General features: G+C 40.6%; 1 pseudogene; it reads right to left on the bottom strand.

Moving 5' to 3' along the window:
• Positions 1-1,609: 1,609 nt before the first annotated feature.
• The window catches only part of LOC147461815 (uncharacterized), a 32,743-nt pseudogene continuing 14,442 nt past the window's right edge, over positions 1,610-19,910 (bottom strand).

The raw sequence follows: 19,910 nt of genomic DNA, 5'->3' as shown, positions 1-19,910 counted from the left end.
TCTAAATAAACGTAAATCTAACTAAAAATAAACCTAAATCTAATTTAACGTAAGTCTACATCTAACCTAATCTTTAACGTCTTTTGGGATAGTTTCCTACGACATTAAAACTCTCTTCTTCTTGTGTGTGTGTGTGTGTGTGGGGGTAAACCTAAATAAACCTAAGTCTAATCTAATATAACATAAATCTAAATCGAACGTAAATTATGTTATATTAAAAACAAAGAACTAAACTAATAGGGATTATAAGAACCTTAAAACTGATTTAACACATAATTTTTCACATAACTCGGCAAGAGTTGGCATTCTCATCACTAAAGATGTGAGAGTTAACTTCCGGCGGTGACGCTTCCTCATCTCCATCCACATCTGACGATAGCAATTGGCCCTTTAGACCGTTCTTGCTCTTGTTACTAACTTTGAAGTTGCTGTTGAATGACTAGAGGTTGTCTAGATGGTCATTGTGTCGGGGATGTAGTGACTCTTACCGCCCTGAAGATCCACCTTCTTCCCTATCTTCTGAAGACATTTCACCAGTACTTTTGGATCAACGGAGCCCACCATGAGTGAAGGCAGCAATACCCTATATTCCATTGAGGGCTTTCTTCACCCGCTTCATGCAGGCATCGCAGTCTATGGAAACCTAAATCTAATCTAATATAACGTAAATCTAAATCTAGCGTAAATAAATGTAAATCTAGTTAAAAATAAACCTAAATCTAATTTAATGTAAGTCTACATATAACCTAAGTTTCTGGGCGCGCTCGGTTTTTTTTTTAGCCCAGCCGGCGTCGCTATGAGCGTCGCAAATTTAGAATGAAATTTGCGACGCTCATAGCGACGCCGGGAATTTTTTTTTTGAGCGTCGCTGTGTGAGCGTCGCTAATATGAATAGCCTCTTGTAGTGTAAAGACGCTTTCCAATGTTAAAGTGCATCAATCCTTTATGAACTTGGTCAAATGGCAAGCTATAGACCATAGCCAAAAGCACACATCCAAAAATTGGCATTGTCTAACAATGTACAAGAAACCATATCACACTTAAAAGTGGAAAAAGCGAGCACACCATATATACATGAGCCGGCAAACTTCAAATCAAAAAACTCCTATCATAGTTTGCCAACCCCCCTAGCCTTTTAGAGCATTCCTGCTCATCAGAAACACTAGTAGATGCTTACTCCACCTGGATCCACACAAAATAGCTTGGTATTCCATGCATCAAAAGCTAAATCAAACTTCCACTTGGCTCCCAAGGAAACCCGGTAAAGATGCCATATACCAACCTTGCACACTAAAAACATCAATTACTTTTCCATAGACCTGCCTGTGCATCATAAAATTTTCTTCTTTTTTATCCCCTACACAACAACCTACATTCGGTCCAACATAAAGCATATGGCACTTGGAAGCCTTGGTAACATTAGTAGCATCACCATGAGTAACAAAAGTAGCCCTCAAAAGGCATTGAAAAGCATACATCCCTGCAAAGAGGCATACCAAGCCCCTAAACACATTGGAGACATCTGCACAAGCATCATTTTTCCATGAAGCACCCATAATTTTCTCAAGATGCATTTCTTCATCAAGAATACAATAAAAAAACTCACTAGTTACATCTTTTGGCATGCCAGTATCAAAGGAAGAAGAGAGGGATACACCATCACCTGCTTCAGGCATGAGGCTATCAAAAAAACCGATATCATCAACAAAACCATCATACAAACGCTCAACCTATACCACTTCATATACACTCTCATCATCACAAAAGCTCATATCCTCGTCAGCTGAAGCACTCTCATTCTTCTCTACCACTGGTTGCACATACATCTCATGGGAGACAAGGCATTGCCCTCACTGTTGACGTGAGTTAAAATTCAAAGCATCCTCATACACAATTTCATACATACTTTTTGAGACAATTAAACCATTTGCCTCTTCATGCATAACCTCCATATCAATTCCACTTGATGATAGGTCACAAGTGCTCTCTGTCTCACTATCACTCTCTCCAAATCTGGCTTTGACTTCCAAGGCTTCCAAATTGTGATGAATTGCCTCCTTGTCTTTAAGCTCGACAAGGATAAAAGACATTAAATTATCATTAGATCTCTCTCCCACCATCACTACATGAATATGTTTCTTTGTCGCTCTCATAACCCTCCTCATCAGCTGTAACCATTTCACTATGCATATCAAAACCAAACCCATCATGGGGCAAGCATACCTGAGATGCCGAGGTCTCCAAGCTCTCCCAGTGCTGTGTCTGAAGTTCTCTCCACGACTCGATGAGTTGAGAACCATTCTCAATGGTACAAAACAACTATGGAGGATCATAAAAAGCTAGAAAAAGATCCCTTTTCATGCTTTGTCAATGGTACAAAACAACTCTCATTCTCAATGGTACAAAACAACTCTGGAGGATCAAAAAAAGCTAGAAAAAGAGCCCTTTTCATGATTTGCCAACTCCACTGTTCATCCTCGGACAGCATAGAATAAAGGTAGCATGCATCACAAAGAAGCATTGCCATACATACTCGTCATCATAAAGTTCCAATTGAGAAAACGCGTACTCCACAAGGCAAAATCATTCCACAATATCCTCATGTTGGGCACCTGTGAAGAACCTGCTTGTAGCCATGTCCATATTGGATCACCTCTAGCATAAGACCATTGTAAACTAAAGATCTAGAGTTCGATCCTCAGTGGTGGGCACCAAAAACATGACAGAAGAAAGCGAGAGAAAAACACCTCTATAGCTTGGCCTCTCTTCCAGTCGGGGATCATAAATCTATCTGCTTGAACCGTGCAACTACCACTGTGAAGACCATATCATGCTGTCAACCCAAGCCTAGGTGCTCCACTAAACCACAAAACAATTATGTACTCACTTGTGGTTGACCAAAACAAATAATGAACCTTTCATCTCTATAGTCTCTTTCATACACCAACAACACAAGGCTCTTCAATGGGTAATTAAATTCAACCCTTACGGGCAAGAGAATACAATAGACAATGTGTACATTGCAAATATTTCTATGACAAGGCGAGAGGTGTATAGGAAAACAACCCTGCAAGTGCTCGAATAATACACCAAAAAAAGATATCTATCTCGCTCTGGAGCTCTCCCTTTAGCTCTCTGGTTTGACTTCTGTGAGCAGCATGCAAGCCCCAACCCGCTCCCTTCTCTCTGAGCTACTCCCGGCTTTTTCCACCCTCTCTCTATGGATCATCCAGCTCCTGGTGCTAGCTTTCCTTCTTGCTCACGGCGAGTTCTTTTGCTTCTTGGCTTTCCAGCTTGCTAGACCTTCTTACAAGTACAAGAAATTAGCACCCACCCTTTGAATCTGTGCTCTCATTACTCTCCATTTACAAAAATGTACCCATGCTCAAAGTTGACATTCCCTACATATGGAGGGCTCCCAACCCTTAACGCTCTCCGTCAAAGCCTTGTCTAATTTCTTGGTAGCACCAGCCCTTGGAACCCCTTCTCTGCTTGGCTTTCACTCCCCTTCAAGACCTGCCCACGGGTGGCCCTATATGTAGGGCCCGCAGTCTCTCTTGAAGTAATTTCCACTCCTTTAGTTGATCATCCGAGGTGGGTTGCCTACAATCTCAAAGCTTTTTCTGAGCACTACTTTCTCAGTTGGTCACCCTCCCCCTGGTTGAAGCTCCCTCTTTATGTGCTGAGCATCATGACCCCTCTGAGTGCACACCCTCCTCCCTCTTCAATCAACTCCCCTTTGTAGTGTACCGATTCCAGGTTTTTTCTATCTCCTAAGTCCTTGCCCATGCTTTGTATGCTCTCTCTCTCCCCCTTTCTCCTTGGCCGCTTCTGCACGTGCAGGCCCATGCTCCCAATCATTCTAGACATTTTTTTTCTGGCGTTTTAACACTTCCTATTTATAACTCACTGATTTCTTTGAGCAAGAACTAATTCCCACCCAAGCATTGCTATCATTTGATCCGGTGCCTAAGCTCCTCATCCTGGCCACATCGAGCTTGGCTCTCGCCATCTTAACTCTTAACTTGACAAGCTATCATATTCACTTTACTGGCTCCACCCCAAGCAATGCCCAATGGCTATGAAGCCTTCTTATGTAGCCTCATCCATCACAGTCCAGATGACGCTCCACTCTCAATCACCTCTGCAAGATGGTCGGGCATAAATAGTGGATATTAGCATCGAAATTGACATCTCCCATAGAAACCTTCAATAGAGACTAAAGACCCTTGCCAATCTTAAAGTGCATCAGTCCTTTACGAGCTTGGTCAAATGGCAAGTTGTAGACCATATCCAAAAAGCACACATCCAAAACTTGGCCTTGTCTAGCAATTTACAAGCAACCATATCACACTCAAAAGTGGAAAAAGCGAGCACACCATATATACATGAGCCAAAAAACTTCAAACCAAAGGACTCCTATCAACGTGAGCTACACCATGTAAGCATGGGTCGGCCATGGCCCATGTTTGATGCAATGATTCTTGTGATAGAGGTCCATAGAGAGAAAATAGTAGAGAAAGAGAGAGATGGAGGGGAAAAGAAGTAGAGGAATGGGGTTTTTACAAGGTATGCTAGTCGTAGCTATCTTATTTGAGAGATGAGAGAGGGTTTTTTTACAAGAGGTTGCTGAAGGTGGTTTGTGGTTGGAGAAGATAAATTCGCCACCTATAGCGGTAGTGGCTCTAACTTTTGCCGAGACTTCATTTAATGTAGCATTGTTTCTCTCACTCATGCCCTAGATTTCAAATCTATAATAAAATCTATACAATGATCTTGTGTTAATACACAAAAGACACATTATGAGGGAGGTAGGTAGAGTAAAAGATGATTGGGAGGTTGATGTTGCCGTTTGAAATTGATAAACATAGGCATAGTCCACCTAATTGGTGCTTCCATAACTTGATGCTTTGCTCAAGCAAGCCTTCCTTGCATCTTGTCGTTTGTAGTGGTTGTAGTTCAGTGCCTTTGCGGTTGTTACAGTGGTCGTCCCTCATAGAAGCCATTGGTGCAAAGCGCGTATATACAAGAGAATGTGCATGTGTGTGAATGATGGTGGTTGTAATTTGACTATTTTGAGCTTATGGGCTGATTTGTGAGAGTGTTTGGTGGTGATTATGAGAGTTGGATATGTGCTGAGGAGTTGGATGGTGATTATGAGAGTTGGATATGTCAGACTTCATTTAATGTGGCTTTGTTTCTCTCACTCATGCCCTAGATTTCAAATCTAGAATAAAATATATACAATGATCTTGTGTTAATACACAAAAGAGACATTATGAGGGGGGTAGGTAGAGTAAAAGATGATTAGGAGGTTGATGTTGCCGTTTGAAATCGATAAACATAGGCATAGACCACCTAATTGGCGCTTCCATAACTTGATGCTTTCCTCGAGCAAGCCTCCCTTGCATCGTGTCATTTGTAGTGGTTGTAGATCAATGCCTTTGCGGTTGTTAGAGTGGTCATCCCCTCATTGAAGCCATTGGTGCAAAGCGTGTATATACAAGAGAAATTACATGTGTGTGAATGATGGTGGCTGTAATTTGACTATTTTGAGCTTATGGGATGATTTGTGAGAGTGTTTGGTGGTGATTATGGGAGTTGGATGTATGTTGAGGAGTAGGTTGTGTGTGTGTGTGTGTGTGTGTGTGTGTGAATGTGTGTGTGTATCTGTGAATGTGTATGTGTATGTGTATGTGTGTGAATGTGTATGTGTCTGTGTGAATGTGTATGTGTATGTATGTGTATTGGCTGAAAAAACAACAATTTTCAGCTATGGAGAGCTTGAGAAAGACATGATAGTGAGAGAGAAGAGTGTGTGTGTGTGTGCATGTACTCTATGTGTGCTGAAACTTGGCTATTTTCAACTTTGTGTGTGTGTGTGTGTGTGTGTGTACATGTGTGTGTGTGGAGGGAGATAAGGTTTATTTGTTGGTCAGAGAGAGAGAAAGAGAAAAGGGACAAAAAGTGAAAATTACAGCCAAGAGAGAGAGTGAGAGGGAGAGAGAAGACAAGGAGAGGGAGGGCTCCATGGATGGAAGAGGACAAGGTGGAAAGAGGTGATAATGAGAAGGATGCCCCCTTTATTTGATTTTGTAAAAAGGTGGTGGCCATGGTTGTACAAAAACCATGCATTGAGTGCCCTCTTATTTTACTAATATAGTGATCAATTAGTTTGAAAGTGGAGCCCTTTGAGGAGAAAATAAAAGAGGGAGAAAAATGATTACCAATGACTGTGTCGGTACTTGAGGACAAAGGCTCCTTACCATGCAAGATTTTTTGCTTCAATGAAAGCTTTTACTGGAGATTTTGTTTATCTTTATTCTCAAGTGGTCGTTCACATGCCCTGCGCTTGAGATTTCTTTTTTGAGAAGGGAGGTTTCCATAGAGAGCGATGGATTGATTTCAAAAGGCCACCCTCATTAACCCTCCCCTTTAAGCTAGAGACATTTATGCCTCTAGCTCCATGCTTGATTTTTCTTCATTTGAAGTGGAAGAGTCTCCCTTCTCAGATATATCCATCATAGGTGCTTGATCAAACCTTAAAAAGTACTTCTTCTCTCTCCATCCATTAACACGTGTAAGTCTACCATTTGCATCCCTCAATCGATAACTGCCATTGTTGTAGTGCTTTCTAATGACAAATGGCCCCTCCCATCTGGGTGAAAACTTTTTATCCTTTCTAGTGTCAAACCTGTTATCATACCTTAGAACCAACATACCTTGCTTGAGAACTTTCTCCTTCAGCCCTTTGTTGAAGGTGAGGCGTCGTTTCTCTGCTTGAGTTGCATAGTAGTTGATAGCCTCTTCTCTATCTAGTTGGAGCTTCTCTAGCTCGGGGGGGTCACTATGTGTAAAACTACCACATCACGTGCGTTCAAGACATGTTTGTAAAACCCCTTATTATGAATTTTTTAAGGAATATGATGTACCATTTTCTTTTAAAATCTATAATTTTTTTTCAAATTTGAAAAAATAATACCCTTATGTATATATATTTCTGTAAGTTTCAAGAACTTTAAATACCCTTCAGTTGAACTCATGTGATAGGTTACATTTTTATTAGGTGACCTCCCTGGGTTCTCTAGATACAGAATGTGGTTGTGGAGATGAATATTAGGGTGTTCCATGTGCCTAGCTAGCACTCTAAGACTAGCCAATTGAAGGTAAATGGCCTCCTTACCATACACCAACTGATATGGAGTGAATCCAAGGGATGTGCAAAATGAAGTGCGATAAGCCAAAGTACATCCATAAGGTGCTAATCCCAATCACTTTTGTGATTGTGTATATATTCAGTGATGATCTTGCAAATCATACTATTTACCTTTTCCATATCAGTTGGTGTATGGATTCACTCCATACACCAACTGATATGGAGTGAATCCAAGGGATGTGCAAAATGAAGTGCGATAAGCCAAAGTACATCCATAAAGTGCTTATCCCAATCACTTTTGTGATTGTGTATATATTTAGTGATGATCTTGCAAATCATACTATTTACCTTTTCCACCAAACCGTTGCATTGTGGGTAGTAGGGAGTTGAGTGTCATCGTGAAATGCCCAACTTTTCCATAAGCTCTCCTACTAGGTCTCCTCTAAAGCCTGATTCCCTATCAAAAACTATCTCAAGAGGAGCTCCAAAACCGCATCAAATATTTTTGAATACAAACTTTGCTACTTCCTTAGCTATAATCTGGGTGGTAGCTACTGCTTCAGCGCACTTGGTCATGTAGTCTACAGCCATGATAATATACAAATTACCTGATTAGGACCTAGCTTGGCAAAGGCCCAATAGCATCAATTTCCCATTTCTCGAATGGTCCATAAGAGATTATAGGACTCTGTGGCTCATAGGTGAGCCTCCTATCCCCTGCTTTCTGACATTCCTTGCATGCTTTACACCAATGGTTCCCATCCCTCTGTAGACTAGTCCATACAAACCCGGATTGTAGAATCTTTCCACTAAGGATGTCGTGCAAAGTGTCCTCCACAAACACCATCATGGAAACTTAAAATGATTTCAGTGATCTCTCTAGAGAGAGGTACATGCCTAAGAATTTCATCCTTACCCTTGTAGTAGAGGTCATCATTGATAAAGCGGTATTTTGTTGCCTTACGCACAAGCCGCCGCATGACAGTCTCATCATGAAAGGCAAACAATAGGGACACCAATAACTTGAAACGTGGCTAGGATGCAATGACTATACAATACACCACGCACCATGTCACGCAGCTAAACATGTTATGAATTGTGGTATGAGGTGGTAGAGAAATAAGTGATAGATAGTGAGAGTTGTGAATGTAGCTGCGTGGACTACTATTCACATGCAAGGTGGAAAATCCGCACACCAATACATGAAAATCAAAAGAACAAAACAACCATAAAGAGGTGAACCTGCACAACTCTATATACAAAGAAAAAGAAATGAACAACTATGTGACATACTCACAAATCTAGCACTATAGAAAGAATGAGATAACAAAAAGAGTAGATTATATGTGGGGGAGAGATATAACAGATAGAAAGGGGCAAGAGAGGAAGGAGGATACCATGGATGCCTCATTGATGGGTAGAGATGATGTCAAGGAGTAGGGTGAGGATAACCTTCACTCTTGTTGATTGCCGAATCCTCCACTTCAAATTGCACCAAGGCGTGGCGATTGATGATGATGGAGGTGGGATATGTGTTGATGAGTAGTTTGTGTGTGCATAACCTCCTTACCATTGTGGTGTGATGGTGTCTCCCAATGCTCTATTACATGGACTAACACTTCTAACTATATTAGAAGTGTGTAGGCATGGTGCCTACGGCTCAAAATGCTCATAACCTCTAATAACTTAGAGCTTGTGCTTTGGTGAGAGCGTTGTTGTGGTTTGGTGATAGAGACTCCTCCTTATATAGGAAAAGAGTTTGGAATTTTTCTATATTTTATTGGGACGTGACCTACACCATGTAACCGTGGGTCGGCCATAATTAATGTAGTGATGCTTGTGATAGAGGTCCACAGAGAGAAAATAGTAAGAAGAGAGAGATGGAGGAGAAAAGAGGTAGAGGAATGGGGTTTTCACAAGGTATGCTAGTCGTAGCTAGCTTATTTAAGAGACAAGAGAGGGTTTTTTACAAAAGGTTGCCGAAGGTGGTTTGTCATTAGAGAAGATAATGTTGGGTTAAAGGCCTAAATAACCCCTTTTTGTACATTTTTATACTTTGTCCAGTTCATATTGAACCTAGACACATTTTTTCAGGGTCACTTATAATAAAAGTGGGAAAACCCAAAACTCACTTATTGAGTTTTCCCCAAAAACGTGAGCTCTCTCTCTCTCCCTCTTCGTTCTGCTAGCACTTCCTCTCCTACTGGCTTTCGCCACCCCTCTCTGCACACACACTGTACATCTTCCCGTGCTCTATCACTTGCATACACCGCCGCACGCTCATCAACTGGTATCAGAGCTAGATAAGGGTTTCAGAAGCTTTGCGCGGGAGGCTGGACAGCAGGCGAAAGGCTTCTCTCACGTCAAATTTTCGCTTTCATCGCAAAGCCCCTTGCTTCCGGTGTCACCTAGGGTGATTAGGGTTTCCAAAACAGCCTAAAACAAACTGAAATTAGGTCAAAACAAGTAAAAACCAAAAAATTACAGGTCAAAATAGCAAAACGCAGGTGTTCTAAATCGATTCTCGTAAATGCCCCTTGCTTTTCCCACTCACAATAGGTCCATTTGATGCAAATTGATGCGCCAAAATAGTAAATTTGTAGAAAATTCAGAATTGGACTGTTTTTATGTACACAAATTGAGGTTTATGTGCGCCTTTTGTGGGTTTATGCAAGTACGCATTGGGGATACTTGTTAATTGTGTTGAAATTTTTAGCACATTGTATGCAACATGTGGTACATTGTGATCACTGAAAATTTTCAGATTTTGTGTAGACACTTTCTGCTGCATTTTTATGAGTGCTTTATTTTTGGGAGCTTCTAATTTAGAGCTTTTGAAAAAATATTTTGGCCATGGTCTTTTCAAGTTGTGGGTAGAATTTTGCAAAATCTTGTAGTTGTACAAAATCTTTTGTCTTCTCAATGTCATGAGACTTTTTAGTTTGTTATTATCAACCTTAAGGTACTCGCGTTCAACCTTCCAATTTTCATATAAGCTTCCAATTTTTCCCATCCCACCTCTCAATGTTATAGCTAGCCTAAAGAAACAAATACTTTTTTCCTCTTACAAATTGTGGAGACTTATTGAACTCTTGGAAACAAACAATCTACTCCCCTTATTTCATGTGATAGATTTTCAAGTCAAGGGAAACCCAATGATAAGTGCAACATGTCTAAAATTTACATAAAAGATTTCAGCCAAGGGGTCCACCTTTCCCAAATACCTATAGTGTGTGCATTCAAGAGGTATTTATAAAACACCTCTACATACACACTTCAACATTGACTAAAAGACTTTTCTTCTTCATAAATCTATAACTTTATTTAATTTTTCTATTTTTAAACGCCTCTTGTAAATATAACTTTGTAACTACTTGATATATTAAAATCCCCTTCAAAGTGAACTCACATGCTACACTTACATATTTTGAATATGCACTAAAGTTGGTAGTGGGGATTTGAATACAAATGTTCAAAGAATCCATGATTTGATAGTAACCTTGATTACAAAGTAAAAAAATGTGAGGAATTATATATTGAGTACATGGATGTTGACCTTCATCTACTAACACAACCATACTCTCAGGCACTCCTTGTTTAAAGGGGACATAGACATTAAGGTTAGAGTCATCATGATTAATTTATTTAGATTAACTTTAGTAATTTATTTAATCTTTTGGTTGGTAAAGGAATAAATTATTTTTATAAGTAAGCAAAATAGCTTAAATGGAGATATAGTGTGTGAAGGTTGCAAAGAAGGGGTAAGAAATTTCCAGAGAATTCCACAAAAACCCATTTCATGAACAGATAGAAATGGTGTAAGAATGGCATGCTATTTTCAAGATTTACCACCTAATAAAATCACTATGGGATGGATGCCAACATCAATTTTTCTACATATGTCTCCACTTTCAAAGGCAAGGGCATGACAACAAATTATCATCTATTTAATTGTATACGAATTGATTTCTCTTTTGGAGGGGCCCTTCTACTTGATGCAAATGACATACGGTAGTAGATCTTTAGGGGATACTTAATGACAATGAATATGTAAACTCTTCCGTCCTTGAGGCAAAAAGGAACAAATACTCTAGCATTTTTTGACATTTCTTGTTTTCTAGTGTGTTGTGATTCCTTGTTTGAGGGCTAGGAGAGACATAATAACCCATTGTGCAAAATATAAAATTATATGATAATTATTAGGTAGGACAATACATAAAGAGGATACAAACTAGAGCTTAAATTTTTTGAACTAAAGTACTATTTCACATCTTACAAGATAAACATATCTTTTCGTATGTATGAAATGATGTTAAATCATAGCAATTCCGTTGCATGCCCAAAGATGATAAAAACCATTGGCTGCTAGAGTGGCATGAAACGTCTTTTCCATTATTGTAGCTAGTTTTTTTTTTCTTTGATGACATACTAAAAATTGTTAGCGAAGATGCTATGAAAGGAGAACATTTACAAAAAGGTGATCGTGCAAAATTCATAGCAAAAGACCTTGCTTAATCCTTATCTAGTAGCTTCCACAAAAGGTCAATTATCTCCTTGTCCCCTAGAGAGCACAACCCAAGTAGCCATCCGAGTAGCCAATTTAGCCAGACCATTTTTCCATTCTTTGGCTTGTACAGTTGTCCCTATACCCTATTAAATATATAAGCTTAATGCTTTCATGCGCGATATCATTGAACTAAGCTAGCATAAAGTTTCTCTCAAAGATATGAACGTTTTGATCTTTCCAAATTGTTTGCCCCCTATAGTGGGAGTCCACTAATCTCCCCTTTGTAGCATTAGTCATTGAACCAATTGGGGTAAACAAGAAACCTTGCTTGTAGATTGACCTCTTCATCTCAAACATTTCTACTACATTGAAGCCAATGCAACCAACAACTTAAACATGTAGGTACCAAGAGCATATCAACCTGTCTCATACATAAGGGAAAAGGGTTGTTAACCTACCTTTTTACTAGGATCAAAGCTTATCATTTATCACGCATGTGCATGTAATCTTGTAGGATTTTCAACTATATATAATTTTCAACTACGTTATTTTTTGTAGGATGCTCGGCATTTCTAAGTCACAACCCTAAACCCCCAGGGGATGATCCTGAGCGTCATGTTGTATCTCATGCATCCAATGGTTTGTGGCACCTCTGATTCCATGTCAATAGTCTCAATTGTGTAAGGAACAAAAAACATTTTGTACAATCATCAAGTGTATACGAAATGTACAGCATTTTGTACAATCACTAGAAGAACAGATTAGGACAGTGAGCACGCAGTTTTTCCGTGCATGCATTGATGTAAATTTCTTCTTGCCAGATTTTGCAAGAAAATAGTACAGATATGATGACAATGTAAAAAAATAGAAAGCTTTTGCTAGATGTAAAAATAGCCATGTTGGCAAATGAGCACTTGCACGCGGACGGACAGTGTGCTCATCTACCAATGTGTTTCTTTTTTGTGTCTAATAAAAGCACTCCATTTTTTTGAAAATATACTACAGGTTTAGCACATTCATATTATTTTTTTACGATATCCAAGAGAAAATTAATTCCTTTTTGCTTCCCTCTCAATTGATTATCGTGAATTTCCAACCGGCTCAAGGTGAGGTCATTTCCCTCGCCCCATGTGAACCTATGCTAAGATCTTTAGAGTGCCTGCTGTCACGGTTGAACGTGCTAAGCCTAATTGGGCTATAGCTACTCGTATAAAGAGTTTTACATAGCACGAGCTCACTAACCGTCCGCGCGCGCACACGAACAACGTGCTCATAGCCGTTGTTTGGTTTTGTTGGCATGCAGCTATGCCCTTGCCTACCAACTGCAACTCTCGCCTCTTGGCTCGGGGGTCAACATAGACTCCTCATATACGCATGCATGGTGCCATAGTTCTGGTAATTTGCTTCATGGAGAGAGAGCGGCTGGCTGTGTGTGTGTGTGTATGTGTGTGTGTGTGTGTGTGTGTGAGAGAGAGAGAGAGAGAGAGAGAGAGAGAGAGAGATGCAGTTGGCTTATATGCAGTTCGCAGCAGCTAGCTTCCGTGCCTTGTCACAGTGGGTGTTGGCACGACCAAGGGCCAGAATATCGCTTGCAGAGCATAAAATTTTACACAGAGGCAGAAGAAAATAAATCGGAAATAAACGAGAGCTACATGCTGAATCAGGAATTTTGTCGGCAATTGGCGCTGAACGGCATTCATGGTGGGCTGGTAAAGGAGTGGCCAAGCATGTGTTGCATGGGGTAGTCTCCAAGTGGTCGGGAAGGGGTGGCCAGGTAACCAGTTGCAAGAGGAGCGCGGTATAAGGAGGAGCTATCGAATACAGGAGTAGTAGGTGACTGCGCTGGATTGGAGAGGCAAGGTGGGCTTTCCTCGGCCATGCAAAGGACTTCATTAAAAATATTGGAGGAGCAAATTGCAAATCCATTAACAAAAGCGCTAGTAGGTGTCAGCTTCTGCAATGAGTTTATTAGCAGAAATCTCAGAAGATATTGGCAAGTGAAGGGTGCATGGCAGCCAGAGCCATGCCCCTAGGGGCAAGGATGTGACAGCAGCCTAGGCAGCTGGCCGCCAGCATGGCAGGTGGCATAGCAAATTGTGCAATGCTTTTAAATTAATGAAAGGGATTTTAATATCCCTCCTCTCTCTCTCTCTCTCTCTCTCTCTCTCTCTCTACCCTGCACAATACGCAAGAGGCAGTGCAATGGACATAGATCGGCACAGGAGGTGCTGTCTTTGCACAGGAAGGCATCCATAGGGGTGTATTAGCTGTAGGACATGCGCGAGGGAGAAGGCAGTTCGACTGAGAGTGCAGAGACGGAGGAACACTCAAACAGGGTGCTGCACGGAGATTCCAGAGGCGTAAAGGAAGATGTCATCTGCTGCAGTGAGGGGGAGATAGAAGGATGTTTTCGGACGGTCTATGCTTGCTTCCCTCACTCTATAATTTCGATCTGGAGGTTTTGCGTGTGATAGTTCTATGATAGTATAGTTCTGTGACAATTGGAGGCCATGGGGCACATAGGATGGAAGGGGAGGGGTCTCTGCTCTCCATGGAGGGATCCTGCGGAACGGGGACAAAAGCGGGGATCCTGCGGAGCGGGGACAGAAGATGGAAGACGGCATTAGCTTGCGGCCTTTTTCTTCGGAATCTCGTGTAGAAATTAATTGCTTTCTACAAAAGTAGACCCAATATATTGTCCCTACATTTTTAAAAAATCATAGAAGTTTAGAATCTCAACAGATGTCACTTTGGTGAGCATGCCGAGGCAAAAAGGAGATAAAGCGCAGGCAGTTAGGCTTGAAGCGTGCAGGGTTCACAAGGGATGACGGGGGTAGAGAACGAGCAGTTCACCAGGTCGGCAAGGCAGGGGCGTTTGTTTTTTTTGAACTTGACGAATCGCTCAAGTTGTAGCTCGATGTGGTGGTTCAGCTAGTTAGGCTAAAAGCTTGAACGTTTTCTTTGCTCAGGGACTTGCGTTCGACTCCTTCAGTTGTCCGTTTACAGGGTCTGGTCTTTAGAAGGGTCACTGACGATGAGATCCGCATGGAATCTAAGTAGAATTGAAGATATTAACGAAGTAACCAGTATGTCGAGTAGGTGTGAATTATGCTTTGAAAACTCCACAAGTAAAACGAGCAATCTGAGAGCATCTCGATTAGCTTACTTGATGCATTTCTCCCCTTTCAAAGCCAAGGAAGCCTTTAGAAGCTCCATCAAAGCAATGGTTTAGAAGTTGCACTTGCACCCTACAATTATGGGAGTCTTTTTTTAACTATACCCATGTTGGCATACTTGCATCAGTAACATACTAGTTAGTACTCTAGGGGTATCAAATCATATTAAATCAAAAAATAAAAAGAATCGGCAAAGATGGCCTTTGGAAAACAAAAAAAGAAGAGAAGGGGTGTCGCAGGGCGAGCTCGCAGGCACATGGCGACTCACGAGAGAGGCAAGGATCTCCTCTAGAAAACAAATATGTAAAATAAAAAGGCTGCCAGATATTGTTGCATGCGGCAGGGAAGCAGTGCACGAGCGGAAAGAGGACGACTAGAAGGAGGGATGAGGTGTCGTGCACAACATATGCTCATGTTCATCGACATCGACACGAAGCCCTAAGGGGGAGCCATGCCGCCACATGACTAGACGAGGGGTTAGGGGAGGGTTTTATTTTAATATTAGAGGGGCTACGCTATAGACGGGCACATGAACCAGGCAGGGTGGTTAGCAGAGATGACCTGAGATGTGAAGGCGAGTGCCATGGTTCAAAACCGGCTTTCTATTGGCACTTTTTCTTGGTCCTTGCAATGCTGGGAGCTTAGGGCGAGAACGTATCTGTACAGATTCCATGTAATACAAATAAAGATGAGCAAGTAGGGGCTAGTAGTAGTAAAGGCAAGGATTGGGGAAGTTCTTACATCTGAGGAGCTGTAGAAGCTAACTCTAGATGTTGCTCCTCGTTTTGGGCTCATATTTGGATGACTCGAGCAAATTAGATCAGTGGGCTCCATGCTTGATGATCACAAGCGTGGGCTCTTTGTGGGAATTGAACACCTTCCTTGCTTTATAGGCCATGCCGCGCCATCTTGACAGTCCAACAAATCAAGAAAGTCATAACATCATGTCTTTGAAGTCCTACTCAAGGTGCTGCATAGGAGGGACCTCTCTTGGTTTGTTTGCACGGTTTTTTCATGCAGCGGTGCTGGCCAACATACCAAGAGAGATTCAGTTCTAACCATATTTTCATGTGAGCGTGTTTATTGTTTTTAACAGCTATATTTAGAGTTTGTGTCTTTGTAGGTTTGCCTCTACAAAATTGTGGACAAGAGGAGGCTTGCAGATTGATGTTTTGGAGCTTCTTCCTATTTGTCATCGTGTTTGCAATGATGTGGAGTTCGTCACTCGAGGCTGTCCAAAATTAAGAAAACTCCATGTCTCCTCAAACACAGCACAAAGTGCCCTCCCCCTTGTCGGGTGTCGTGCTGCAGCTCTCAGTGGCCATCACTCATCACCACTATTTTAGCCGCATGCCTTGAACCTACCACCGACACCTATCCTTGCCCCATCGCGTTGTTATGCAATGACCCTATCTCCTGTTAATTCCTTCATTTTTGCATTTTGTGTCATTTGGTACCCCCTACTTTGTTTGGTGCACCAAAACAAAAATAGGAAGGAGAGAGAGAGTTGCGTATGGCTTGCTTTGCTTCTTTTAGATCTTGATCAATCGGCTGGCTCATGGTGTCTTGTCAGCAACATAAGATTTCGTTCTCTTGAAGTGGGAATGTTTTATTTGTAGATATTTTTTTGGCTTCAAAAAATTAAAATTATTCCTTTTTTTCCTAAGTCAAAGATTCTCTCAACAACAACAAAAACAATGCGCTAGTCTATAGCATGTAGCAACGGGCAACGACGAAGCACATTGATTTGCAATAGTATTAGATGGGAAGCACTGCTGTAAATTTTATTTTCTACCATATCAGTCTAAGTGGCTTCATAACTTTCATCCACAGCCAGTTCAACGTGTTGTTTATCTTGCTGATGATACTACTTGTCAAGTAAAGGGTATTGGAGACTTATATCTTGGCACCTTATCTTCTTCCACTCGAATTTTGCGAGGAGTATTACATATACCAGATCTTCAACATAATCTTCTTTCAGTTGCTAGAGTTGTTGATCTTGGTTTGCTTGTTGGATTTGATCATACCAAATGCCGAATTGAGAAAGATGGGGAAACTATAGCCATTGCTCCTCGAAACGGTAACTTGTTTGAACTCTCTCTCAACGATGCTGTAGCAAATGTTGTTACTACTCCAGGTGATCATGATTGCAAAGTATGGCATCACCGTTTTGTTCATGCTGATTTCTCAAAACTCCTTGATCTTCAACGTTGTGATCTTGTTCATGGCATGGATCTTAAAGCCCATCCCCATATGGGAATTTGTGAATTTTGTGCTCTTGGGAAACACAATCGTAAACCCTTTCCTCTTTCAAATACAACTCATTCTCATGACATATTGGATTTTGTTCATACTGATATATGTGGACCTCTACCTTCTTCGAGATCACAATATCGCTACTTCATTACTTTCATTGATGATTTCTCAAGGTATACGACTGTATTTCTACTGAGACAAAAATCTGAAGCCTTATCTGTTTTCAAACAATTCCACAAGGCTGCGGAACTTCAAGCTGATAGTCGCCTTAAGAAGCTTCGTAGTGACAATGGAGGCGAATATGTTTCTCGAGAGTTTGTGAGTTACTGTGCTGACAGTGGAATTCATCATGAACATACTATTCCATATTCGCCTCAATAGAACGGTGTTGCTGAACGAAAGAATCGCACTATTCTCAATGCTGTAAGATGTATGCTGATTCATTCTGGCTTATCTCGTGTTTTCTGGGCTGAAGCTACTTTGACAGCAGTATTTATTCAGAATCATCTTCCTACTACTGCACCCTCTGGTAAGATACCCATCACATCATGGACAGGTGACATTCCTTCTGTATCTCATTTTCGAACCTTTGGATGTATTGCTTATATTCATGTTCCCAAAGAAACACGAACAAAGCTTGATGCTCCTGGTCTTAAAGTGATTTTTATTGGATATTCTGACACTTTCAAAGGCTACAAATTCTATGACCCTTCCTCCAATAAAGTAATTGTGAATCGTGATGCTACTTTTAATGAACAGCTTATGGGAGGCTCATGGTCCATGATGATTCTGATGATACTAAATCATTGCTTCAGGCTTTTCCATTTCTTTCAGAAGATGAAAGTCTTCCTATAGAGCAACTTTCCTCTTCACAACCATCCATTCCGAATGTTTCCAATGATGATATTGATATTTTTGTTGATCTGCCTATTGATTTGAACATGGCTCATGTCATGTTTATGATGACGATATTGCGGATAATGCTTTTTCTACTTCTGAAGATCCCGTTACTTATGATGGAGCTATCTCTTCACCACAAAAGGATCAATGGCAAGAGGCTATGGAAGCAGAGTACGATTCTCTTATCTCTAAAGGTACATGGATACTAACTGAATTACCGTAATTGATGAGCCGGGGCTACAAGCTTCCAGATTGTATCAACCTGTCATTACCCATCTTTGGTAGAACTCCCAGATCATTAGTTTTGACCACCAAAAAACCTTGGCTAAGGTATAAAATCCAATTTTTGTAACTTATCATTAAGTTTTGGATAATGAAATACACAGTGTGAGCTAACGACGCTTACCTCTCTCCTTCTCACGCTTCCTACTCCCTCCTTGGTTGTCACATTGTAGTCATGTTTGCTGCATTGCAACTACATGTAAGAGCTTTATGCATTGATGTAAGCACATCACAGTAATTCGTAGCTTTTGGCGTCATCGACCCGTGGCCTAATTTTATCATAACTAGGAGTTTACACTTTCAAATAAAAAACTAAGCATAGGCGGGGTATTGGGGCATCACTGTTAAGCATTTAGATGCATTCTGGGTCGAAAACAACTACGTCAAAAATCCATTGTTGTTAATAAGCACGATTTTGGCACTTGACCTAAAGTGCAATTTGAGACCATAAGCATGTGTGCTTAGGTCTTATAATCATGTCCTATAATTTTGTTACGTTTGTATGTCATTTGATGTTGCAACAAATGTGATTTGTTTGCCGATGAGCGATTGGCTTTTAGTTTTTTCTGTCACTTGAGTGTAGCTTGAGTTTGATGGAGTTGTTTGTTGTCTTCAAAGAGATTGGCACCATCTTGTAGCCTCTATGCACTAGTCGTGCCAGCTTCTTCCCATTGATTGTCAATTTAATCGTGGTTCTCGCCAATACTGAAATAAGATAGGATAGTGAGGTTAGACACGCGTCCCACATTTGGCGCCGCTGTCGAGGATCGAAGAGACCTTAACTAGGGAAAAACACGAGCGTAACTTCCTCTAGGATCACTTATAGTTCAAAACTTTCTTTTAGAAACTACATAGCCTAAGATTGTCGTCTTTTGCTGTGTAGAGGTAGCTTGGAAGTAATCATACTTGTCGAGTGCCTTTAGGACTGTAGGATTGTAGGGTTAGAGTAGGATTTTGAGGATGATTGATAGACGAGACAAGTCTTAAGATCAATGCTCAGAAAACCATAAAAGACAAGAAAACAGATACTCAACCCCTTTGCATGAGAATCTAGGAGTAGGGTAAGTAGGATCCGAGGTGGATTTCAAAACATTGCGCTCTCTGAAAGAATCATTGTGAGTTGTTATTGGAAGTTGCAGAATTTCAGGTCTACGACTAGAAATAGTATGAAAAGACTCCAGACCACTCAATCTGGCTGGAGAGTAGGCCAAATTAAGTTTTGACTTGATTCATAAGCTTAAAATAACTCATAAAAGGATTGTCCTTGAAAAAAGTGCAGAACATGCTTCATTTCAAGCCTGAAGTTAATAATCATGATTATTAATTTTTAGCTTAGATTTGACCAAGGTTCATACCATTGACTCATTGCATGTGTACAAACAACTTTTGTGAAGGCACAAAAGATTTGGATCACCAAACTGGCAAAAAACTGGATAAAAACTAAAGTTTGTACTAACTTTCTGAATCTTGAGTGTAAATTGGGAAAACATTTAAGACAAACTTGATGAAATTTTATTTATAGGATTATGTTGATGTGATAAACACATGTACATGCTTAGTTGACCAAAAAAGTGTAAAAAGTTACCAAAAGTAAATAATCATGATTATTTACATTTGTACCATTTTTCAACTT

Source organism: Adiantum capillus-veneris, chromosome 3 (genome assembly GCF_014529385.1).
Source record: "Adiantum capillus-veneris isolate H3 chromosome 3, ASM1452938v2, whole genome shotgun sequence".
Lineage (NCBI taxonomy): Eukaryota > Viridiplantae > Streptophyta > Polypodiopsida > Polypodiales > Pteridaceae > Adiantum > Adiantum capillus-veneris.
The sequence above is the reverse complement of the archived record's forward strand: the minus strand, read 5'-3'. Positions and strand labels throughout refer to the sequence as shown.